This window comes from Zophobas morio, unplaced genomic scaffold (genome assembly GCF_036711695.1).
Source record: "Zophobas morio isolate AGI-343-1 ecotype UQ-CSIRO unplaced genomic scaffold, CSIRO_AGI_Zmor_V1 ptg000054l, whole genome shotgun sequence".
In the NCBI taxonomy this organism is placed as follows: Eukaryota; Metazoa; Arthropoda; class Insecta; order Coleoptera; family Tenebrionidae; genus Zophobas; species Zophobas morio.
Window position 1 is genome coordinate 3,232,789 of NW_026972159.1, and position 26,400 is coordinate 3,259,188.

The window sequence follows — 26,400 nt, forward strand, 5'->3', positions numbered from 1 at the left end:
CAAGTTTATAAAAAATACTTCATTTCGTACAGAACATTCTTAAAATTATTGAGATAACTGAATTGAAAATAATTTGTTATCCCGGCGCCTCCACCATTTTAGGGCACAAATAAAATTAGTCAAATCGGTTCCAAAAAGGATCATCCTTGTCCGAAATCTCCTCAGGACCACCATTCTGTTCTTATTTCCGCCATTTCTGATCAAATAATGCTGAAAAGTGCGCTTTCGTTAAAAAATTAGTTTGGTCAGGTTGATTAAAAAAAAATTTTCTTCGTTCAAATTTGTCGTTATTCTCTTATTTTGATCATCTTTCAAGATATTAAAAAAAAGTGTACAATTTCATGAAAAATACTTTATTTCGTACAGGACATTCTTAAAATTATTGAGATAACTGAATTAAAATAATTTGTTATCCCGGCGCCTCCACCATCTTTAGGTCACAATTAAAATTAATTAAATCGGTTCCAAAATGGATCATCCCTGTCCGAAATCTCCTCAGGATCATCATTCTGTCCTTATTTCCGCCATGTCTGATCAAATAATACTAAAAAGCGCGCTTTCATTTCAAAAAATTAATTTAGTCAGGTTAGCTAAAAAGACGGAATTTATCTTGGATTAAATTTGTTCTTGTTCTACTATTTTGATAATACATTGAGATATTTAAAAAAGCGTACAATTTCATGAAAAATACTTTATTTCGTACAGAATATTCTTAAAATTATTGAGATAACTGAATTAAAAATAATTTGTTATCCCGGCGCCTCCACCATCTTTAGGCCACAATTAAAATTAGTCAAATCGGTTCCAAAATGGATCATCCCTGTCCAAAATCTCTTGAGGATCATCATTCTGTCCTTACTTCTGCCATATCTGATCAAATAATTCTGAAAAGCGCGCTTTCGTTAAAAAAAATTAATTTAGACAGGTTGGTTAAAAAAAAGTAATTTCTCTCGGTTTAAATTTGTTCTTCCTTTGTTATTTTGTTCTGATATCGCAAGATATTAACAAAAAGTGTAGAATTTCATGAAAAACACTTTAAGATAATTGAATTCAAAATAAGTTGTTATCTCGGCGCGTCCACCATTTTTACGAAACATATTAAAATTAGTCAACTCGGTTCCAAAAATCATCCTTGTCGGAAATCTCCTCAGGATCATCATTCGGTCCTTATTTCTGTCATATCTGCTCAACTAATATAAAGAGCGCGTTTTCATTGAAAAAAACTAAATTTGATCAGGTTAGTTAAACCGAAATAATTTATCTTGCTTTAAATTTGTCCTTGTTCTTATACTTTCAAAAAATTAAAGTTATGCAAATTGGTTCCAAAATAGATAATATTTTTCAGTCGAAAACAGTGGTGAAAATCGAGAAGTAATTTCCACAAATAATTGAGGTTTTAAGATAATTTATATTTTAAAAATAAAATGATGCACTGTTAAAAAAACTACCTTTGCACCGTTAGAGAAAATTTTGAACAGGTTACATTTAAAATTTCATAACAATAAGTCAGTTAATAATAATTAACCCTGGGATCACTGCAAGCGTGTAATCTAAATATAAAATAAATAAGCTTTTTTGGAAACGTTAAATTTGGTGTCTTTTACGGGAAAACACCATAGTCATCCCAACCTCATAAATACTCACAACAATCAATCTCGGAGATTATGTGACAGACGAACAGAAACGGAAGACCTATTTTTTCGTATTCTAGGACTTAGTACGCCCCTATTATTAAGTAAAAATTGAGGTCGTAATGTGAAATAATTCAACGTCCATTGTATATTTTAAAAGAATGCCCGAGCACGGTCGCAGGAAACAAATCCAATATTGAAGCATTAAAAGTTCGCCGAGTTCTCGCATCGTCGGCACTCGCCGCTAAATATTCATGCCTCAAATACAAGATTGTCGCATATTCGAATACATGCTCATCGAAATATCTTTATGACCCACAAGAGAATCCAATATTGGCACGCAAAAGCATGAACATCTCGTTGTAGAAATTTATGGTAAAGACACGGCCATCATCCTCACAAAGATATTTATTTTTAACTTTCCCTCCAGCTCAGCCGCCCGAATTGGAACATTATTCAAATCTTTAAACCAAACTTTGAAAGTAAACCGAATTCACTTTTCGACTCAGATCATACAATTAAATTAAACTCGCCAACAAAATGCAAATCCTCGACAAATAATGAATCCATCACAGGAATCCGCGTACAACAAATTCACTTTTATTTATTGACTGACGGCGCGATTCCTCGTGTTTATCTTTCGCATCTGCTCCGAAAAAGAATAATTTTCGCCGCGAATTTACTCGTATTGTGCTTTTCGCTGTTTGTAGGTGACGAAACCATTTCCCGCCTTATAAAAGAAAGTCAACCACAACAAAAGAACCTAAAATTTATGACAGACAGCCCCATCAGTTTGTAAACACGCTTCCCGTATAATAAGATTGAATCGAAAACAGTTCGTTTCAATTCGAACAATGTTTTATTCTTCGGCTTGACAACAATAATGGAAAACATACAAGGGCATTCTTTCGTGTTTGATTTCGCGACGTCGCACCTCAGATACGGCTTATGTTTACGGCGGAGTCGACGACGGGCGTTTCCTCCGGGCAAGGATACAACAATCCGCCCCCAAGGACAACGCATTTTTTACTTTTCACTTTTCCGACACGATCAACATAGCGTTTAAAGACGATTGACTCTGAACGACACTGCATCGGTTGCAGGTAGAATCCCGGGACTTAAAAAAATAAATACAAAAGTGCGTCTTAGTTAGTCGTTTCTGGGCGAAAATAGAAATCAGTTTTCCATAATTCCCCTCGACGAGTAAAAAGAGCTTAGAACTAATTCCCGAGTTCACTTAGCGCTTCGTTTCGAGCCGTGAAGACGGCTCTAATCGATATCCGATCCCAGCAGCGGTGCTAAATAAAGTCCCGAAGTGAGGATGTAAAGAATTTAAGTCATTATTGGTTCAGCTAACAATTTTTCTACTATTTTTCGAGGAAGCAATTTTTCGCGAGCATTCGATAGACTTCCAGATTGACTACTTTATCACAAGCGAAAATACGTCTTCTATCTTGCTGATACTTGTCAGAAGCTAAGTAAAGCCATTCGGTTGGCCATTTGTCGGCTCTTGTTACATGTAGCACACTGCAAAAATTTATTATTAACTGTCACTTTGACTTATTGCGGCATAATCCAGAAAAATAAGCTTCATGCAATGCGGAAAATCGCTCTTCCGACGACTTCGAGTTCCGAACGAGCTGGTCAATAACGAGGAAACATTTCTAATGGTGCGTTCATTCGATGGGTCCTTTACCCAAACTTTGCGGATTTATTTCCAAGTCTTGCATAAAGAACTCACTTTTACGGACAAATATTTATAAATTTGGTAATGCGGCAGTTTGTAGTGACAAGTGATATATTTGGTGTATATTTTATCCAGGTTGAGCAAAGTTAGCGAGCCCTAATTCCGTCCTCAGCATTACAAAACGTGCCCTATATGGACATAGGACTGTTTGCACAACTATTGATTACTTGTACATCAAACTTAAACCCATATGGAAATAGGTGTTTGTCTTGGCAGGAATTACCCGACTGTGTAGCGGCTCGTGTTAACGAAAACAAACAAATAATAAGCGAATATCGGCGAAACGAGTGTTTACGTTTAATTTGCAGTTGAAAGACATCACTACCGAATTTCCGTCATTACCCTCTAAACGAGTATAAATTGGATGGACAAATAATGAAATAAAAAATTCGAGGGGTTTCCGCTTTTTGGACCCCACTTAGTCCCTTTGAACCTAATTAAGTTTATGAAGTTAAAAAAAAACAAGCGGGACCTGAGGATCGATGCGAAAACTGATATTGGATGAAACATTAAAACGCTAGATCAAATATTTACGGAGGTTTTTAATTATGAATGGATTTTTTAGCCAGACTTGGCTGAATGACACTGCAACAGTTTAATTAAAATCGTCGTTTTGTTAAAAATGCATTGGCAGAGAAATTTTTTTCAAAAGGCGTTTCAAACTTTAATTAAGTTTGCAAGAACTGTGTTGTAGGTTTAGTATCCAAATTGAGAAAAATAATTTTGTTGTGTAGTAAACGAGCGATCTGATTTCGAGCTTGATGGAATAAAGAAATTCCGAGTGCTAATCCCCGACAGGTGAAATTGCAAAGACAAACCCTCGGATGCTGCAAAAGTATTTTTCTTTGTAGAGTTGTGAATACGAACAATTCATTATTATATTTGTAGATTCCTCCCGGAAGCCCCTCGAGGCGCGCTCTCCCCAGGGCCGACTTCTTTTCCCTTTGTGTTCGTTCGCAACATTAAATAACCCTAATGAATTCATAAGAATCCGAAGTCTGAGTGACGGCAGCGCAAAGGTAAAGTCAAATAAACGTAAGCAAGGTATATTTACCTTTATGTACGATCAAAAGACTCCGCTGGAAATCAAGGGAAGAGCTGGATTATCTCTGCCTGTGATGTATATTTCTTTCGATTTTATCAAAGCTCGGTGAGATTGCCGAAGCACGCCGGGCTTTATACTAAAAACAAACGATTCCTCTCAGCTTTCTACGATTACGGACAGTGATTAAATTAGGGTTAGCGAGATCGGTCAAGCGCCTCCACAACTTGCGACGTCCCTATCACGTTTAATCCCGAACTTGCCACGACGACAAATTACCGCCGAATCCCTATTATTGAAATTAAATTTCGCCCGTTATTATGACGACATTATCGCTGTGTTCTCGTCCGTCAGCGAAAAGCGCATAATTCACGCCCAAACGCGCGAAACGATATAAACACTTTACTACAGATACCTAAAATAGCAAAAACAAAATTCGTACTTAGAATGAGAAGAGGGTGGGTGGGCGGTACTAATACTTGCCAAGATAAGACTGATTTTAGCCAATGACATAACTTCCAAGAAGATAGAGGGTGGGTGGGCGGGGCTAGTATTTGCTAAGATAAAAATAATTTTGGCAAATGACATATTTTCCAAGAAAATAGAGGGTGGGTGGGGCTAGTATTTGATAATATAGGACTGATTTCGGCATTTTTGACATTTGACATTGTTTCTAACGGACTACCTTGTAAAAATTCCGCTTCTTTGAAACGTTATAAACATTTTTTGCGATTTTTGCTTTCTGATAACCTCTATAAAATACGGACAATATGAAATAAATATATTTAAAGCAAATGACGGAATATCGAGAAATCGAGATATCAATAAATTTAAAAAATCAACTATTTTACAGATCGAAAAATTGAAAAATAGAAATATAGGAATCCGAAGTTAAAAAATCGAAAGATCGACGAATCGAAACATTAAAAAAATCGAAAAATGGAAGAATTCCCAAAATGTTAAAAATCCAGAAATCGAAAAATCAAATAATTTAAAAGTCGAAAAACCGAGATGTGAAGAAATCGAAAAATTAACGTATTAAAAACTAAAAAATAGGGAAAACAAGAAAACATCAAAAAATAGTAAAATCGAAAATGTAAAAATTTTAAAAATCGTAACATCAAATCTTGAGAAATTGAAAAATTAAAAATCCAAGGATTTAAAAATCGAAAAATTGAAAATTAGGAAGTTAAAAAATTTTAAAATTGGAAGATCGAGAAATCAAAAACTCGAAAAATTGAAAATTTAGAAAATAGAAAAAATGAAATATCGAAAAATTGAAGGACTGAAAAACTGAAAATTCGAGAAATTGAAGAATCGAAAATTGGAAACATCGCAACGAAAAGTCGAAAAATTCCGAAGCTGAATATCGAAATACTGAAAAATTGAGAAATCCAAATAACATAAAATCTAAAAATCCAAAAATTAAAAATTGAAAAATAATAAATCGAGACATCGAAATCTCCATAAATCCAAAAATTGAGAAATCGAAAAATTAAAAATCCAAAGATCGAAAAATTGGAAAAACTGAAATGTCCAAAAAAAGAAGGCGAAAAATCGGAAAATCGAGAAATCGAAAATGAAAAAATTGAAAAATCGAGAAAATGAAAAATCGGAACATCAAATATTGAAAAATTGAAAAATCGAAAAGATAAAAAATGGAAAAATCGAAACGAAATGTCGAAATATTGATAAACCTGTAAACCAAGAAATTGAAAAATTGAGAAATCGGACAGTCGAAAAATCGAAAAATTTAAAAAACCTAAAAATCTAAACGTCGAAGAGTCAATAAATCAAGAAAACGAAAATTTTAAACATCAAAAATTGAAAATCGAAAAATTGAAAATTTAAAAAATGAAAAAAAAACGAAGTATCGAAAAATTGAAGGATAGAAAAACTCGAGAAAGTGAAGAATCATCGAAAAATTGAGAACTCGAAAAATGGAAAATTGAAAAATCGAAAAATAAAAAAAAAATTGGTGAATCAAAAAATAGAAAAATTGAAAATCGAAAAATCAAATATACGAAATATCGAAATTCGAAGTCGCAAAATCATAGGATCCACCAATCGGGATAAATTCTAAAATCGCCATAAATTAAAATATAGAAAAACTGAAAAATCCAAAAATTGCAGAATTCCCAAATTAAAACGTTGATGTTGAGAATCAAAAAATTAATGTGCTTATTAAACACTAAAAAATTGAAAACATGCAGAATCTAAAACGGAGCAGTCGAAAAATTGGAAAATCAAGAAATCAAAAATCAAAAAATTGAAAAATTTCAAAATAGAAAGCCAAAAACCGGAATATTCGAAAAATCGAAAAATTGAAAAATCTAAAATTTAAAAAAATTGAAAAATTAAAATGTTAAAAAATCGAAAAATCCAAACATCAAAAGCCGAAAAAAAAAGATCAATAAATCGAAACATTAAAAGATCGAGAACTCGAAAAAAAAACCAAAGTACATATGTACAGTAAGTTTTGGAGTTTCGTCAAAATAGCTCTCTATAAAAATTTTGTGGATGAAAAAGGAAATTATTATTAATTTTTGTTCCATTATTCTATTATTAGTTTCCACTCCCACTCGACAGAAGAACATAAATAGAATAATGGAATAAAAATTAATAATAATTTCCTTTTTCGTCCACATCGATGAAACGAAGGCGAAAATGACTTCTGGATATCGAAATCTACAAGAAAATGTCTTCAACAAATTTTCGGACATAGTTGAAAAACGGTCCAAAACGTTAAAAATGCCAAAATCAGTGTTATCTTATCAAATACTAGCCCCACCCACCCGCCCTCTAGTTTCTTAGAGAGTATGTCATTTACCAAAATCAGTCTTATCTTAGCAAGTACTAGCCCCACCCACCCGCCCTCTATTTTCTTGTAAAATATGTCATTTGCCAAAATCATTATTATCTTAGCAAGTACTAGCCCCGCCCACCCACCCTCTATCTTCTTGAAAGCTATGTCATTGGCCAAAATCAGTCTTATCTTAGCAAGTATTAGTACCGCCCACCCACCCTCTTCTCATTCTAACTACTAATTTTGTTTCTGTGCAGTCATTCATCACTGAAAAGGAGACAGGGTGGGTGGGCGGGGCTCATTATGTTCTTCTGTTGAGTGGGAGTGGAAACTAATAATGGAATAATGGAACAAAAATTAATAATAATTCCTTTTCTATCTACAAAATTTTTATAGAGAGCTATTTTGACGAAACTCTAAAAATTGCTGAATTTCAATTAGCGATTTTCGAAAAACGGCAGAAATTTCCGAAGAAACGAAGGCGAAACTGTCTTCAACTAATTTTCGGATATAGTTGAAAAACGGTCGAAAATGTCAAAAATGCCAAAAGTTTTATTTTATCAAATACAAATATTAATAAAATTATTTCTTACAATTAGAAGGATGTGGCGATGTTTTACATGGTAATTTCGTGTAGGGAAATAAGGGTTTTGGCAATTTTGACATTTTCGGCTATTTTTCAAATATATCCGAAAATTGACTGAAGAAATTTTCTTGTGGATTACGATATCCAGAACTCATTTTTGCCTTCGTTTCACCCGAAATTCCTGCCGTTTTTCCAAAATCTCTATTTGAAATATGTACAGGAAGTTTTAGAGTTTCGTCAAAATAGCTCTCTATAAAAATTTTGTGGATGAAAAAGGAAATTATTATAATTTTTTTTCCATTATTCTATTATTAGTTTCCACTCCCACTCGACAGAAGAACATAATTAGAATAATGGAACAAAAATTAAAAATAAGTTCCTTTTTCATCCACATCGATGAAACGAAGGCGAAAATGACTTCTGAATATCGAAATCTACAAAAAAATGTCTTCAACAAATTTTCGGACATGGTTGAAAAACGGTCCAACACGTTAAAAATGCCAAAATCAGTCTTATCTTATCAAATACTAGCCCCACCCACCCGCCCTCTATCTTCTTGAAAGCTATGTCATTGGCCAAAATCAGTCTTATCTTAGCAAGTACTAGCCCCGCCCACCCGCCCTCTATTTTCTTGGAAAATATGTCATTTGCCAAAATCATTATTATCTTAGCAAGTACTAGCCCCGCCCACCCACCCTCTATCTTCTTGGAAGCTACGTCATTGGCCAAAATCAGGCTTATCTTAGCAAGTATTAGTAACGCCCACCCACCCTCTTCTCATTCTAACTACTAATTTTGTTTCTGTGCAGTCATTCATCACTGAAAAGGAGACAGGGTGGGTGGGCGGGGCTCATTATGTTCTTCTGTTGAGTGGGAGTGGAACTAATAATGGAATAATGGAACAAAAATTAATAATAAATCCTTTTTTATCTACAAAATTTTTATAGAGAGCTATTTTGACGAAACTCTAAAAATTGCTGAATTTCAATTGGCGATTTTCGAAAAACGGCATAAATTTCCGAAGAAACGAAGGCGAAAATGTCTTCCACTAATTTTCGGATATAGTTGAAAAACGGTCGAAAATGTCAAAAATTCCAAAAGTCTTATCTTATCAAATACAAATATTAATAAAATTATTGCTTAGAATTAGAAGGATGTGGCGATGTTTTACATGGTAATTTCGTGTAGCGAAATAAGGGTTTTGCAGTGAAGCTCCGCCCTCTTGGCTCACGACGAATAAAAAAATTATCACAATCGAGACAGGGTGGGTGGGTGGGGCTTATATTTTGACTGTTTTTTCTTAAAATACGTAGTTATCTTTTCATAACAAAGATTTAAAATAAATGACTACCTATATTAAGAAAAAAGCCACAATATAATAGTACCTGCTAAAATAAAACTGATTTTGGAAAATGACATATTTTCCAAGAAAATAGAAGGCGGGTGGGCGGGGCTAGTGCTTGCTGAAATAAGATTGAACAATATTAAGAATAGTCGTAAGAATAAAGAAGAGGCGGAGGAAGATGCTTGCTTATAAAAACTCTGCAGGAAAAAATTAAATTTAACCCAGCCATCTGTTCTCATTTTTTCTTCTAAAATAAGAAATAAATTTTTGAGGAAATAGTACAACAAAAAAATACGGTTAGCCCTTTTTTTCTTTTTTAATAGCCCCACTCCTGTTCTACAGAAGAATATATAATTAACCTCGCCCACCCACCCCGTCTCTATTTCAGTGACACATTTTATCTGGTCTGAATGAAAATGAATCCCAAAGTGAACAGACTTATAAAATTAGTTCTTAGAATAAGAAGAGCGAGATCGGCGAAATTTTTAAAGGTAAAGCACTCCCAATAAAAAATCGGGATGTGTAGGTGAAAACTCGAAAACAGAGGGACAGATGGACAGACTGACGACTGACAGACGGAAAAGTAGAAAACCAGAAAAATGTAAACTTCGGTTGGAAAACTAGGGTCGCATTAAAAACCCAATTCCCCTCGTAGTAAAAGTTGTAAAGCGATAGACGAATGCATTACCCTCTTATTTACGAGCTCGTACAGCCAACAACGAGCAAAGTTTGTACATTAAAAGAGGAACACATTAGAGACGTGCCGCGCTTAATTTCTTGTTTGTTTACTCTCGTTGTAAATATTCGACGGAAGTGCTCAAAAAGTTCTGTGTGGATTTTGGGTAGCGCGGATGTGACGATATTAATTTTCATGACTTAACTACACTTGAGGGGAAGCTCTTAATGCACCGCAACTCCAACTTCGCGATATCAATAACAAAGAGTCTTGTGTGCATAGGCACTGAAAAATCTCCCCGCGGAGGCACTTCGCGCCCCGCCATCGATTTGCTATGCAAATTCCGGTAAACTCTACTTATAATTTCACTTATTAATCGCACGCTACCGCTCAGAAGGATAATTTGCCAACAAGGGTGTATCAATTAAGTTTTGATTTATGACGCAAGTTTAACGCTGTACACATGCTGCTTACCGTGCCGGGGCCGCCGAACGACACTCTGTTTACATTATCCGGAAATCGTTAATTGCCGCAAGAACTAATGTGCAAGCGATCACCGCAAATGGTCTCGTCGTTTTGTTGAAATATTGCCCGAATTTGATTCGAATCCGTTGATACTCTGCCAGCGATAAATCATCCTAAACACCGAGTGCAGGAAATGAAGACAAAGAGAGCGAGAGATTGTCGAACGGGTCGAGACCGTTAAAACTATTCCCAATCTGGAGATTTAACCACTTATTTTCGGCGCCGGCTCGCGGTCACTTTAAATCTTACGCTGTCAAAAACTTACCAAGCGAAAACTTACTCGAAGTTAATAGGTTCCCTCTTAATTATTTTATTAATCATGTCGGAAAATCGTGTTGATCAAGTTTGCTTACGCCAGGCAGACTAGATCAGAGTAGTGTAGGTCACGTGAGATTAGCGGATGCTTTGTAGTTCCACAAGTTCGTTGCATGTCATGTACTAATCTCAGCAATGAATGATCCTTTAAATAAAACAAGTGTAAACAGTTGCCGTGTTTTGTTGACTTAATGAATGGTGTAGATGGGAGCACGATAATCAGAGTCAACTCTGACTCAGTGTGTGTTTTAGAGCACACCAAAATTTCATTACCCTATGAAGCTAAAAAGATCTGTGTTAACATTCGTTAATTTCTACAACTGTCACAGTTAAAACTATCGAATGACTGAGTTTTTGAATTTTTAGTTTCAGCGATTTTTCGGTTTTATAATTTTATGATTTTTCAGTTTTTCGAATTTTCAATTTCTCGATTTTTTATTTTTCAGTGTTTCAGTGTTAGTGTTTGGAACTTTCAATGTTACAATTCTTCGATTTCAGATTTTTTTATTTTTTCAATTTTTCAGGTTCTCCATTTTGAATTTTTGGAATTTTGAGATTTTGAATTTTTCGATTTTACAGTTTTCGTTTTTTTTTTAATTTTCAGTTTCGCGATTTTTAATTTTTCGATGGCTACATGATAAACGACTAAGACTGTAAATTTTAATTTTTATTATAGAAAGTTCGTAAATTGTAAGCGCTTTACTTTTCATTTAAAATTGCTTTTACAGGGCAGCTCAAGAACAAATTAAAAATCCATCCTTACAAACATAACTAAATAAAACTTAAAAAATGCGCTCCATGCTGTAAAGACTTGGTTGTGTTTCAGATACCAATTTTTCGTATTTTTTGAATTTTCAATATTTCAATTTTTGGCGTTTCTAAATTTTTCGAATTTTTAATTTCCCGGCTTTCGATTTCTCGATTTTTCGATTTTCAGATTTTCAATTTTTGGATTTTTCAATTGTTCGACATTTCAGTTTTTCGATGTTTCAGTCTTGAGATTTTTCGGTTTTTCAATTCTTCAATTTTTCTTCGAATCGCCCATTTTTCCATTTTCGACTTCTCGGTTTTTTCATGTTTAAAATTTTTCGAGTTCTCGATTTTTCAGGTTTTCGATTCTTCAGCTTTTCGACACTTCAATTTTGACCATTTTTTCATGTCGGATTTTTCAATTTTTCGATATGTTAATTTTAGATTTTTCTATATCTCGATCTTTTGTTGTTTCGATTTCTTGATGTTTCAATTTTTCAATATTTCGATGTTTCCATTTCCGGATTTCCCGGTTTTTCGATTTTTAGGCTTTTTGATTTTTCACATTTTCAATTTTATAATTTTCGATTTTTCTATTTTTCGAATTTTCGATTCTGGAGTTTTCCACTTTTCGACTTTCGACATTTCGTATTTTTTATATTTCGATTCTTGGATTATTCGATCAATTGAAGTCGATTTTTGAAATTTTGATTTTTCGATTTTTGATGTTTAGATTTTCGAATTTGTCATTTAACGATTTCTCGGATTTTTGTTTTTTCGAATATTTGATGCATCGAATTTTTTATTTTTGGATATTCGAATTTTTAATTTGTTTCCTTTTCAATTTGTCGATTTTTCACTTCAATTCTAACAATTTTTCCATTTCTGTATGTTTCAATTTTTCGAAATGTTAATTTTAGATTTTTCGGTTTGTCGATTTCTCGACTTCCCGATTTTTCGATCTCTCAATCTTTCATTGTTTCGATTTATCAATGTTTCAATTATACAATATTTCGATGTTTCTATTTCCCGACTTGTGAATTCTTCGATTTTTAGATTTTCGGCTTTTCGATTTTTCAAATTTTCAGTTTTCGATATTTCGAATTTTTGTTTTTTCTATTTTTCGACTTTCGACACTTCGTTTTTTCTATGTTTCGATTCTTGGATTTTTCCATTCTTAGACGTCTCGATTTTCGAAATCTTGATTTTTTGATTCTTAGAAGTCTCGATTTTCAAAATTTTGATATATCGATTTTTGATATTTAGATTTTTAAATTTTTTCTACCGATTTCTCGGATTTTTGTTGTTTCGAATATTTGATTCATGGAGTTTTCGATTTTTGGATATTCGAATTTTCAATGTGTTTCCGTTTCAATTTCTCAATTTTTCAATTTTGCAACACTTCAATTTTGAAAATGGTTCCATTTCTGAATTTTTCAAGTATTATACATGTTAATTTTAGATTTTTCGGTTTGTCGATTTCTCGACTTCTGGACTTTTCGATTTGTCGATCTTTCGTTGTTTCGATTTATCGATGTTTCAAATTTTCAGTTTTCGAAATTTCAAGTTTTTGTTTTTTTTTTAATTTTCGATTTTGGAATTTTCCACTTTTCGACTTTCGACATTTCGTATTTTTTATATTTCGATTCTTGGATTATTCGATCATTTGAAGTCGATTTTTGAAATTTTGATTTTTCGATTTTTGATGTTTAGATTTTCGAATTTGTCATTTAACGATTTCTCGGATTTTTGTTTTTTCGAATATTTGATGCATCGAATTTTTTATTTTTGGATATTCGAATTTTTAATTTGTTTCCTTTTCAATTTGTCGATTTTTCACTTCAATTCTAACAATTTTTCCATTTCTGTATGTTTCAATTTTTCGAAATGTTAATTTTAGATTTTTCGGTTTGTCGATTTCTCGACTTCCCGATTTTTCGATCTCTCAATCTTTCATTGTTTCGATTTATCAATGTTTCAATTATACAATATTTCGATGTTTCTATTTCCCGACTTGTGAATTCTTCGATTTTTAGATTTTCCGGCTTTTCGATTTTTCAAATTTTCAGTTTTCGATATTTCGAATTTTTGTTTTTTCTATTTTTCGACTTTCGACACTTCGTTTTTTCTATGTTTCGATTCTTGGATTTTTCGATTCTTAGAAGTCTCGATTTTCGAAATCTTGATTTTTTGATTCTTAGAAGTCTCGATTTTCAAAATTTTGATATTTCGATTTTTGATATTTAGATTTTTAAATTTTTTTCTACCGATTTATCGGATTTTTGTTGTTTCGTATATTTGATTCATGGAGTTTTCGATTTTTGGATATTCGAATTTTCAATGTGTTTCCGTTTCAATTTCTCAATTTTTCAATTTTGCAACACTTCAATTTTGAAAATGGTTCCATTTCTGAATTTTTCAAGTATTATACATGTTAATTTTAGATTTTTCGGTTTGTCGATTTCTCGACTTCTGGACTTTTCGATTTGTCGATCTTTCGTTGTTTCGACTTTCGACACTTCGTTTTTTCTATATTCCGATTCTTGGATTTTTCGATTGTTAGAAGTCTCGATTTTCAAAATTTTGATTTTTCGATTTTTGATATTTAGATTTTTAAATTTTTTCTTCCGATTTCTCCGATTTTTGTTGTTTCGAATTTTTGATTCATCACGTTTTCGATTTTTGGGTATTCGAATTTTCCGTGTCAATTTTGCAACACTTCAATTTTGAAAATTTTTCCATTTCTGAATTTTTAGTTTTATACTTGTTAATTTTAGATTTTTCGGTTTATCGATTTTTCGATTTCTGGATTTTTCGATTTGTCGATCTTTTGTTGTTTCGATTTATCGATGTTTCAATTTTTCAATATTTCGATGGGTGTATCAATTTCCCGTTTTCTCGGTTTTTCAATTTTTCTAATTTTCAGTTTTGGAAATTTCAAATTTTTGTTTTTTCCTTTTTTCAAATTTTCGATTTTGGAATTTTCCATTTTTCAACTTTCGACTTTTTGTTTTTTCTACATTTCGATTCTTGGATTACTCGATTCCTAGAAGTCTGGATTTTCGAATTTTTGTTGTTTCGAATATTTGATTTACCGAATTTTTGATTTTTGGATATTCCTATTTACAATTTGTTTCCTTTTCGATTTCTCGATTTTTTAATTTTCCAACACTTCAATTTTTGAGAATTTTTCAATTTCTGGATTTTTCAAATTTTCCACATGTTAATTTCATATTTGTCGATTTGTCAATTTCTCGACTTCTGGACTTTTTGATTTCTCGATCTTTTGTTGTTTCGATTTCCCGATTTCTCGGTTCTTCGATTTTTCAAATTTTCAGTTTTCGAAATATCGATTTTTTTCCATTTTTTTTCGAATTTTCGATTTTGAAATTTTCCATTTTTCGACTTCCATTTCATTTTTTCTATATTTCGATTCTTGGATTTTTCGATTTTTGACATTCAGATTTTCGAATTTTTGAATTTCTGATTTTCTTCCTGATTTTTGTTGTTTCGAATATTTGATTGATTAAATTTGAATTTTCGATTATTAAATATGCGAATTTTCAATTTGTTCGCTATCCGATTTCTCGATTTTCTCAATTTTTCAACATTTCAATTTTGACCATTTTTCCATTTCTGGATTTTTCAATTATTCGATATGTTGATTTTGGATTTTTCGGTTTATCCATTTCTCGACTCCTCGACTTTTAGATTTCTCGATCTTTTGTTGTTTCAATTTTTCAAAATTTCGATATTTCAATTTTCCAATTTCTCGGTTTTTCGATTTTTCGACTTTTCGGCTTTCCGATTTTTTGTTATTTTCGAAATTTCGAATTTTGGACATTTTGTTTTTTCTATTTTTCGATTCTTGGATTTTTAGATTCTTAGAAGTTTCGATTTTCAAAATTTTGACTTTCAATTTATGATATTTAGTGGCTTTTCGACTTTTTGATTTTCCGATTTCTCAGAGTTTTGTTGTTTCGAATATTTGATTCATCGAATTTTCAATTCTTGGATATTCGAATTTTCAATTTGGTTGCTTTTGGATTTCTCGGTTTTTCTATTTTTCAATTCTTCGATTTTTAAAATTTTCGAATTTTTTACTTTTCGTTTTTCAATTTTTCCATTTTTCAGTTGTTCGATTTCTCAATTCGATTTTTTGATCTCCGGACTTGTTGATTTTTCGATTTTTCAATTTTCGATTTTTTCATTCCGGAATATTTTTCTATTTTTTCAAATTTTCGAAGTTGTTATTTTCGTACTGGTTGTTACTTTATAAAGGTAAAAAAAGAAAATCGCAAAATCAAATTTTATCATTTTTAAGAGATATGAGATTTGTTCGGTTTTTACTTCAAGGGCGAGGGAAGTTCCGTTCGAAATAAACTTCTATCAATTTTTTTGGTAATTTTTCTCTTTTGACAGTTTTCCTTGAAACTAACTTTCGTTGTCATTTGCAGACAATTTTCTACATGGCCAGTTACATATTTTTTTCACTTTCCATCATAATCGTTCAGAAATCGACAAGAACCATTCAGTAATTGAAGTTAATGCCTTCTACTTTCCGAGTGTTCGTCCCTGTTTCCGTCTACGTGTCTGTAGCCTTTTTTCATAGACACTTATCTCTCTCAAAATTTTGCTTGGTAAACCATTTCAAATTTTATAAAAAAAATTAAAATTGATTACGTATCTATAATCTTTCGGTTTTATGCTATTTTAACAATGATAATAACACAACTGTGCACCTTTCGATCTGTACCATTTCGCACGCCCATTGCCAACAAAACCTCCATTGCATAAGCTTGCATCACCCAACCACCATTGACTAACCAAACGCTCACAATCGCGAATTAACTTTCACACTAGTTCCCACTCGAATATTCCCGCAATCAAAACGAAATAAATAATCAACCCGGATCTCCAAATATTACAACCTTCGTTACCATCCCGTGTTTTTGGCTAAACCCATTGTTCGAGCTTTACTCCAAAAATCATTTACTTGAAAAGACCCCAGAGCCTGTTGATTTAGTAATGGAGGAATCGTGTTGGTAGCAACGAGCATTTCAAGCTGCAAAAGTAATTACGTCTCATTTTTAATTGGGTTACTCCACTCGGACACTACCCTAATTTATTTAGCAACCCCAGCCGAAAATTTTGGCTTATTAGCGAAGGTTTACCGTACGCTCGTTATATATGAATTTGAAACGTTCAGGGTGAGATTTTGTGATTTACATTCACCATCTTTGCAAGATCGGAGACTAAATCGGTGCGCAAACAATACCTACAGCTGAAGTTTAATTGGAAAGGGCGTTAATGTCAACACGATTAAAAAGAGTAGGGGGATTTCGAACACATGTTGATTTATAGGTGGTACAGTGTTTGCACGGCTTATGTTTGTTTTTTTTTTAATTGATGGCGAACCGGCCGAGAAATATTCAAATTCGGGTGTTCAGGCTGCTTTTGTAGCAGGTGATGTCATCGTTGACCAATTAAACGCTTGGCCACGCCTACGCCATGACACACGATTGGTTTAAATTGGCGCGAATTTTGAACCGCGACTTTTATAGATACGGCAACATTTATTGGAATTTGTTCCACCGTTCGTCGGACGCAAATCACATTTTTATGAAAAACCGCCGAGTAAAATTTTCTTTTTTATTAGAAAATCTGGGGCATCTTGACGGATTCTTTTGAATTTCATATCCCACCTATACCATATAGGAGACAGAATGTAATATGCCCATTGGAATTTATCGAACTCCGCAGGGAACCCCAATATATTCCCAGTTTGCAATTTTTTCCTGGTGGCGAACGCAATATCGCGAATATTTTCGTTCGTGTGTAATAATTTTAATAAGACGTCGTAATTTGCCCCAGTTACGTCTTCTTGGTCGTTGCACGCAGTTCGCAACCATAATCCTCAGAAAATTGCACGTTTCGGCGATCCTCTTAAATATAGATCGGATATCTGTGACCACTATTCACATCCTAAGGGATCGTCCGGTGCATGAAAACGATTTCATCTTGGGAAATCAAGTATTGGTCATAATCTCGCACGTGGAGAGTCTCCTATACAAACTAGGAGTCGGGCGATATTGAAATGCGCCCATAAATCCACTTTTAGAATCTTCCTGTCGCATGCAACGCGGGTATTATTCGCAAATATTGCTGTTAACGGGGATAAATTGTTCAGATCGAATAAACGGCCCACATATGTGCTAACCGCGGAACGGATCTCCTTTTTATATTCAAAGTAAATCTTGGGGCTGCAACGCCACCATCCAATTCCGATGTACAGCCGAAGGACGTGCGAAATGACAAGAATGTGCTGATTATGTCGGCGGGTCACTGCTGAGGCGTATTTACTCGAAATTAAATTTTTCGTGGAGGAGCACTCCACATGGTTGGAATTTTTCGGGGGAGGGACGCACCGGTCAGCGGTGAGCCATGGGACCGGTCAACAAGTTTCTCTTCGAAGGATGGACTCTTTCGAACTATTGGAGAGGGGTTTGCGATTTTTTTTCAAGCAAGGTGGAATTTGGGAATTTCAACGCAGAAAAATATGCAGACAAGGAAAGTTTAGATTTATTTCAAAGAGACGAACTGTCTTTTAGAGGAAAATAATTACTCAAGATGGTTTACTGCGGAACTAAAAACTATACGCCAGAATTTATATTAGAATTAATATAATATGGTAAGTAGTGCACAATATTATTTATGTAAATAGCAAAAAATAACGGACCCAAAATGGACAGCCCACATCAATTTATGCATTCGTGCCGACTAATCGCAATGAAACATATCGGCATCAAAGTGAAACTGGCAAAATTTTGAATATTATTACTTTCATCGTGTTTATTTATGTTGTGTTGTGGGTTTTTTTTTTTAATTATTTTATGATTTCTTTCGTTTTCGATTTTTCTAATCTCTCATTTATTTCATTGTTCGATTTTTGCGTTTTTCGATTTTCAATCTGTGGATTTCTCGATTTTACAATTTTTCGTGTTTTTAATTCTGAATTTTCAATTTTCCAATTTATCGATTTTGAATTTTCCGCTTTTTGAACTTTTCAATTTTTCGATTTTTCGATTTTCATTTCCTTAATTCTTCGATTTTTCAATTTAGAGATTTTTAATTTGTTGATTTTTCAATTACATATTAGATTTATCAGTTTCCTGATTCCTAATTTTTAAATTGATCCATGTTACAATATTTGTTTTTTTATTTTTTCAAATTTTTGATGGCTCAGTGTTACGATTTTTAGATTTTTGGAATGACAATTTTTCGTATTATCAATTTTCCAGTTTATTGATTTTTAATTTTCCGATTTTTCAACTTCTGAATTTTTCGATTTTTCAATTTTCCATGTCTTCAATTTTTCGATTTTTCTTGATTTTTTGTCGACTTTTTCTTAAGTTTAATGATTCCTAACTTTTACATTTTTCCATTTCTCAATGTTACAATTTTTCGTTTTCTCAATTTTTCGAAGTTTTATTGTTGCGATTTTTAAGTTTTTGGATTGACAATTGTTCGTATTCTCAATTTTTGTTTATTCAATTTTCAGTTTAATGATTTAAAATTCTTTGATTTTTCATTTTTTGAATTATTCAATTTTTCGATTTTTCAAGGTTTTGATTTTACAATTTTGCTATATTCAATTTTTGATTATTCAATAGCTTATTGATTTTGAATTTTTGAATTTTTGAATTTTTCAAGTTTTCGATTTTAAAATTTTTGATATTTTCAATTTTTGATTATTCAACAGTTTATTGATTTTGAATTTTTGGATTTTTCAGTTTTTCAATTTTTGAATTTTTCATTTCTTCAATTTTTAAAATTTTCGAATTTTCAATTCCTAGATTTTTAATTTGTCGATTTTTCAGTTTCCCGATTCCTAATTTTTCAATTTTTTCACTTCTCAATATTGCAATTTTTGTTTTTCCACTTTTTCAAATTTTCGATGTTTCATTTGATTTTTAGGTTTTTGGATTGACAGTTTTTCGTATTTTCAATTCTTCGATTTTTCTAGTTTTTTTGTCGATTTTTTTTATTAGTTTATTGATTCCTAAATTTTCCATTTTTCCATTTCTCAATGTTACAATTTTTCGTTTTTTCAATATTTCGAAGTTTCATTGCTGCGATTTGTAGGTTTTTCGATTGACAATTTTTCATATTTTTAATTTTTGATTTTTCAGTTTTTCAGTTTAATGATTTAGAATTTTTTGATTTTTCAGTTTTTGATTTCTTCAATTTTTGATTATTCAACAGCTTATTAATTTTGAAGTTTTGGATTTTTCCGTTTTTCGATTTTTCAATTTTTCATTTCTTCAATTTTTAAAATTTTCAAATTTTTAATTTGCCAATTTTTCAATGTTTACATTTATCCGTTTCACGATTCCCAATTTTTCAATTTTTCCACTTTTAATGTTACAATTTTTGTTTTTTTACTTTTTCAAATTTTCTGTTTCATTGTCCGATTTTTAGGTTCTTGGATTGACAATTTTTCCTATTTTTAATTTTCAGTTCATCGATTTTAAATTTTCAAATTTTGAATTTTTCGATTTTTCGATTTTCCATTTCTTCAATTCTTCGATTTTTCAATTTCTAGATTTTTATTTGTGGATTTCCAATATTTAGATTTATCAGTTTCACGATTCCTAATTTTTCAATTTTTTCATTTCTCAATGTTACTGTTTTTCGTTTTTTACTTTTTCAATTTTTCGAAATTTCATTGTTACGATTTTTGATTCACAATTTTTCGATTGTACGATTTTTCGTATGTTCAATTTTTCAATGTATTGATTTTGAATTTTTCGATTTTTCAGTTTTTCAGTTTTTCGTTTTTTCAATTTTTCATTTCTTCAATTTTTAATAATTTTCGAATTTTCAATTTCTACATTTTTAATTTGTCTATTTTTCAATGTTTGGATTTATCAATTTCCCGATTCCCAATTTTTCAATTTTCCCATTTTTCAATAATACAATTTTTGGTTTATTCACTTTTTCGGTTTTTCAATTTTTCTTTATTTAATTTCTAGATTTTGTATTTTTTTTATTGTCAACTTTTAACTGCTCAATTTATCTATTTTTCGATTTTGCAAAATTTTTCTATTTTTTGTTCCAAATTTGTGAGTTTGAAGTTTTTTGATTTTTAATTTTAAGTCTCCCGATTTTTCAATGTTTCCATTTGTCAATTTCTCGGTTTTTAATTTTGCGATTTTTAAGTTTTTAATTTTTCAGTTTTTCAATGTTTTTTTTTATGTTTCATATTTACAATTTTTAAATTTTTCAATTTTTGGACAGGTCAATTTTTCAACATTCCAATTTTTCGACTTGCAATTTTTAGATTTTTCAAATTTTCGAGTTTTCAAATTCTAGATTTTTAATTTCTCAATTTTTATTTTTCAATTTTCAATTTACAATTTTTCATTTTTAATTTATAATTATTCCATTTTTCTGCAGTTTTTGGAAGTTACATTTTTCCAATTTTTTTCCCATTTTTTTGATATGCAATTTTTTGGTTTTTCAAATTTTCGGGTTTCAGTTTCCCGATTTTTAATTCTTCAGTTTTTCGACGTCTCAATATTACAATTTTTCAGATTTTCAATTTTTCAGTTAATCGATTTTAATTTCTCCGATTTTTCAAATTTTGAATTTTTGGATTTTTCGATTTCCCATTTTTTCAATTCTTCGATTTTTCAATTTCTAGATTTTTAATTTGTGGATTTTTCACTATTTAGATTTATCAGTTTCCCGATTCCTAATTTTTCAATTTTTCCATTCCTCAATGTTGCAATTTTTCGTTTTCCACTTTTTCAATTTTTCGAAGTTTCATTGTTACGATTTTTGGATTCACAATTTTTCGATTTTACGATTTTTCGTATTTTCAATTTTTCAGTGTATTGATTTTGAATTTTTCGATTTTTCGATTTTTCAATTTTTAAAATTTTTGAATTTTCAATTTTTAGATTTTTAATATGCCGACCTAATTTTTCAATTTTTCAAAATTTTTCTATTTTCCGTTCCAATTTTGTGAGTTTGAAGTTTTTTGATTTTTAATTTTAAGTTTCTTGATTTTTCAATCTTTCGATTTGTCAATTTCCGGTTTTTAATTTTGCGATTTCTAAGTTTTTAATTTTTCAGTTTTTCAATGTTTTTTTTTGGTGTTTCATATTTACAATTTTTAAATTTTTCAATTTTTGGACAGGTCAATTTTTCAACATTCCAATTTTTTGACTTGCAATTTTTAGATTTTTCAAATTATCGAGTTCTCAAATTCTAGATTTTTAATTTCTAAATTTTTTATTTTTCAATTTTAATTAATTTTACAATTTTTAATTTACAATTTTTCATTTTTAATTTATAATTATTCAATTTTTTTGCAGTTTTTGAAAGTTGCATTTTTCCAATTTTTTTCCTATTTTTCGACATGCAATTTTTTTGTTTTTCAAATTTTCAGCGTTTCAGTTTCTCGATTTTTAATTCTTCAGTTTTTCGACGTCTCAATATTACAATTTTTCACTTTTTCAAATTTTCGATGTTTCATTGTCCGATTTTTAAGTTTTTGGATTGACAATTTTTCGTATTTTCAATTTTTCAGTTAATCGATTTTAAATTTTCCGATTTTTCAAATTTTGAATTTTTCGATTTTTCGATTTCCCATTTTTTCAATTCTTCCAATTTTCAATTTGTAGATTTTTAATTTGTCGACCTAATTTTTCAATTTTTTCATTTTTCAATAATACAATTTTTCGTTTATTCACTTTTTCGGTTTTTCAATTTTTCTTTATTTAATTTTTAGATTTTGTACTTTTTTTTATTGTCAACTTTTAACTGCTCAATTTATCTATTTTTCGATATTGCACTTTTTAGAGTTATCCATTTCACAATGTTTAATTTTTCGATTTTTCAAAATTTTTCTATTTTTGGTTCCAATTTTGTGAGTTCGAAGTTTTTTGATTTTTAATTTTAAGTTTCTTAATTTTTCAATCTTTCGATTTGTCAATTTTTCACTTTTTAATTTTGCGATTTCTAAGTTTTTAATTTTTCAGTTTTTCAATGTTTTTTTTTGTTTTATATTTACAATTTTTAAATTTTTAAATTTTTGGACAGGTCAAATTTTCAACATTCCAATTTTTTGACTTGCAATTTTTAGATTTTTCAAATTATCGAGTTCTCAAATTCTAGATTTTTAATTTCTCAATTTTTTATTTTTCAATTTTAATTAATTTTACAATTTTTAATTTACAATTTTTCATTTTTAATTTATAATTATTCAATTTTTTTGCAGTTTTTGAAAGTTACATTTTTCCAATTTTTTTCCTATTTTTCGACATGCAATTTTTTTGTTTTTCAAATTTTCAGCGTTTCAGTTTCTCGATTTTTAATTCTTCAGTTTTTCGACGTCTCAATATTACAATTTTTCACTTTTTCAAATTTTCGATGTTTCATTGTCCGATTTTTAAGTTTTTGGATTGACAATTTTTCGTATTTTCAATTTTTCAGTTAATCGATTTTAAATTTTCCGATTTTTCAAATTTTGAATTTTTCGATTTTTCGATTTCCCATTTTTTCAATTCTTCCAATTTTCAATTTGTAGATTTTTAATTTGTCGACCTAATTTTTCAATTTTTTCATTTTTCAATAATACAATTTTTCGTTTATTCACTTTTTCGGTTTTTCAATTTTTCTTTATTTAATTTTTAGATTTTGTACTTTTTTTTATTGTCAACTTTTAACTGCTCAATTTATCTATTTTTCGATATTGCACTTTTTAGAGTTATCCATTTCACAATGTTTAATTTTTCGATTTTTCAAAATTTTTCTATTTTTGGTTCCAATTTTGTGAGTTCGAATTTTTTTGATTTTTAATTTTAAGTTTCTTAATTTTTCAATCTTTCGATTTGTCAATTTCTCACTTTTTAATTTTGCGATTTCTAAGTTTTTAATTTTTCAGTTTTTCAATGTTTTTTTTTGTTTTATATTTACAATTTTTAAATTTTTCAATTTTTGGACAGGTCAAATTTTCAACATTCCAATTTTTTGACTTGCAATTTTTAGATTTTTCAAATTATCGAGTTCTCAAATTCTAGATTTTTAATTTCTCAATTTTTTATTTTTCAATTTTAATTAATTTTACAATTTTTAATTTACAATTTTTCATTTTTAATTTATAATTATTCAATTTTTTTGCAGTTTTTGAAAGTTACATTTTTCCGATTTTTTTCCTATTTTTCGACATGCAATTTTTTTGTTTTTCAAATTTTCAGCGTTGCAGTTTCTCGATTTTTAATTCTTCAGTTTTTCGACGTCTCAATATTACAATTTTTCACTTTTTCAAATTTTCGATGTTTCATTGTCCGATTTTTAAGTTTTTGGATTGACAATTTTTCGTATTTTCAATTTTTCAGTTAATCGATTTTAAATTTTCCGATTTTTCAAATTTTGAATTTTTCGATTTTTCGATTTCCCATTTTTTCAATTCTTCCAATTTTCAATTTGTAGATTTTTAATTTGTCGACCTAATTTTTCAATTTTTTCATTTTTCAATAATACAATTTTTCGTTTATTCACTTTTTCGGTTTTTCAATTTTTCTTTATTTAATTTTTAGATTTTGTACTTTTTTTTATTGTCAACTTTTAACTGCTCAATTTATCTATTTTTCGATATTGCACTTTTTAGAGTTATCCATTTCACAATGTTTAATTTTTCGATTTTTCAAAATTTTTCTATTTTTCGTTCCAATTTTGTGAGTTCGAAGTTTTTTGATTTTTAATTTTAAGTTTCTTAATTTTTCAATATTTCGATTTGTCAATTTCTCACTTTTTAATTTTGCGATTTCTAAGTTTTTAATTTTTCAGTTTTTCAATGTTTTTTTTTTTGTTTTATATTTACAATTTTTAAATTTTTCAATTTTTGGACAGGTCAAATTTTCAACATTCCAATTTTTCGACTTATAATTTTTAGATTTTTCAAATTTTCGAGTTTTCAAATTCTAGATTTAGAATTTCTCAATTTTTAATTTTTCATTTTTAATTTATAATTATTCAATTTTTCTGCAGTTTTTGGAAGTTACATTTTTCCAATTTTCGATTTTCCAATTTTTCGACATGCAATTTTTGGTTTTTCAAATTTTCGGGGTTCCAATTTCTCGATTTTTAATTCTTCAGTTTTTCGACGTCTTAATATTACAATTTTTCGTTTTTTCACTTTTCGTTTGCAATTTTCCGATTTTTAATTCTTGGATTTTTCATGATTTTTCAATTTTTAATTTTACCATTTTTGATTTTTCAATTTTTATATTTTCAGTTTTTAATTGTCCAACTCAAAATTTTTGCATTTTAAATTTCCAATTTTTTATTTTTCAAATTTTTTGACATCTTAATCTTACAACTTTTCATTTTTTCAATTTTTGATTTTGCAGTTTCCCAATTTTTAATTCTTCGATTTTTCAAGATTTTTCAATTTTAATTTTTTCATTTTTAATTTTTTAATTTTTAATTTTTCAATTTTGAATTTGTCCATTTGCAATTCTTCAATTTTTCTGCAGTTTTTGGAAGTTACTTTTTACAATTTTCGATTTTCCAATTTTCCGACATGCAATTTTTTGGTTTTTCAAATTTTCTTGTTTTCAGTTTCTCGATTTTTAATTCTTCGATTTTTCCATTTTAAATTTTTTCAAATTTTAATTATCCAATTTTTAATTTCAAAGTTTTACTTTTCCAATTTTTAGTTTTCAATTTTTCGATCTTTCAGTTACAATTTTTCCCTTTTTCAGTTTTCGATTTATTTATTTTATTTAGTTTCCCAATTTTTAATTTTTCGATTTTTCGAAATTTTTCAGTTTTTGATTTTTAGGTTTTGGTGTTTCAGTTCTTAATTTTCCAATGTTTAATTTTTAAAGTTGAAATATGGAAAAACTGAAAAATGTAAAACTGAAAAATCCAAAAATAGCTAAATAAAAATCGAAGAAAGTAAAAAAAAAGAAAAATGGAATAACAGAAATATAAACACGAAAAAATTAAAATCGAAGGTCGAAATATTGCAAATTTTAGTGGTAAAATTGAAAAATTGTATAACCAGAAACAGAAAAACTAAAAAATTTTAAAAACGAAATGGTTGAATAGTTCGTAAATCCATGGTGAAAGTAATAATGTTCGAATTTAATACGGGTATCGAACCCGCAGCGGAATCGAAATCTTAATCAATTGCATTAGTAAAAAGCATCTGGATGTTTAGGGTAAAAAAATAAAGACGGATCCATAAACCACAAGTACAAAACGTATGTTATTTAATGAAATTGAAATAATATTTACAATTAGAGATCTTGAGGGAAGAAAAAGAGTGGAACGAAAGAAAGAACAAGAAGAAACACTGTAAATAAGAATCAAGAAATAAAACAACTAAAAAAAATAACGAAAGAGACTGAAGAGAAGAAGTAGAAATAAGAAACAATGTCATACTGAAACTAAAAATGAAAGAATATGAGGTTAAAAAAACATATCAAAAGCTAGAAATCGAAGTCATCTTATAATTACCTGAAATTTCATTTTCACCGATGACATCTGGATACTTTCGAGTCGATAAATAAAGGATCACAGAATTGGCAAATGGCAAACAAGACATTTTCTGGATAACGATAACGCTAGAATGTTCTAGATTTCCAGTCAAATTATGCACGTGGGTAATTTAAAACGACATGTGAAATGTTTGTGGATTTCAGAAAGGTGTTTTTGTAGCCAAACAAGCCCAACAATTGTTTGAAAATTTTCTCTCTGTGTAATACTAACACATTATCCATCGAATATATTTGTTTGTACAAGCAAAAACACTTCTCAGCTTAAAACCAATACGCTCTCTCTTCCCACACCCAGTGTTTTTGAATTAATAAGTCGAGAGAGAACAGTACAACAAATAACTGATTTTCAACACTAAGCTTGCCGATGAAGTGGTAAAATGTAGCTGGACGTATACTAGTAA

General features: G+C 30.0%; 1 protein-coding gene across 2 annotated transcripts in view; it reads right to left on the bottom strand.

Moving 5' to 3' along the window:
- The window catches only part of LOC135142880 (cadherin-87A), a 280,747-nt gene that overhangs the window by 199,925 nt on the left and 54,422 nt on the right, over positions 1-26,400 (bottom strand). The window lies entirely within an intron of this gene.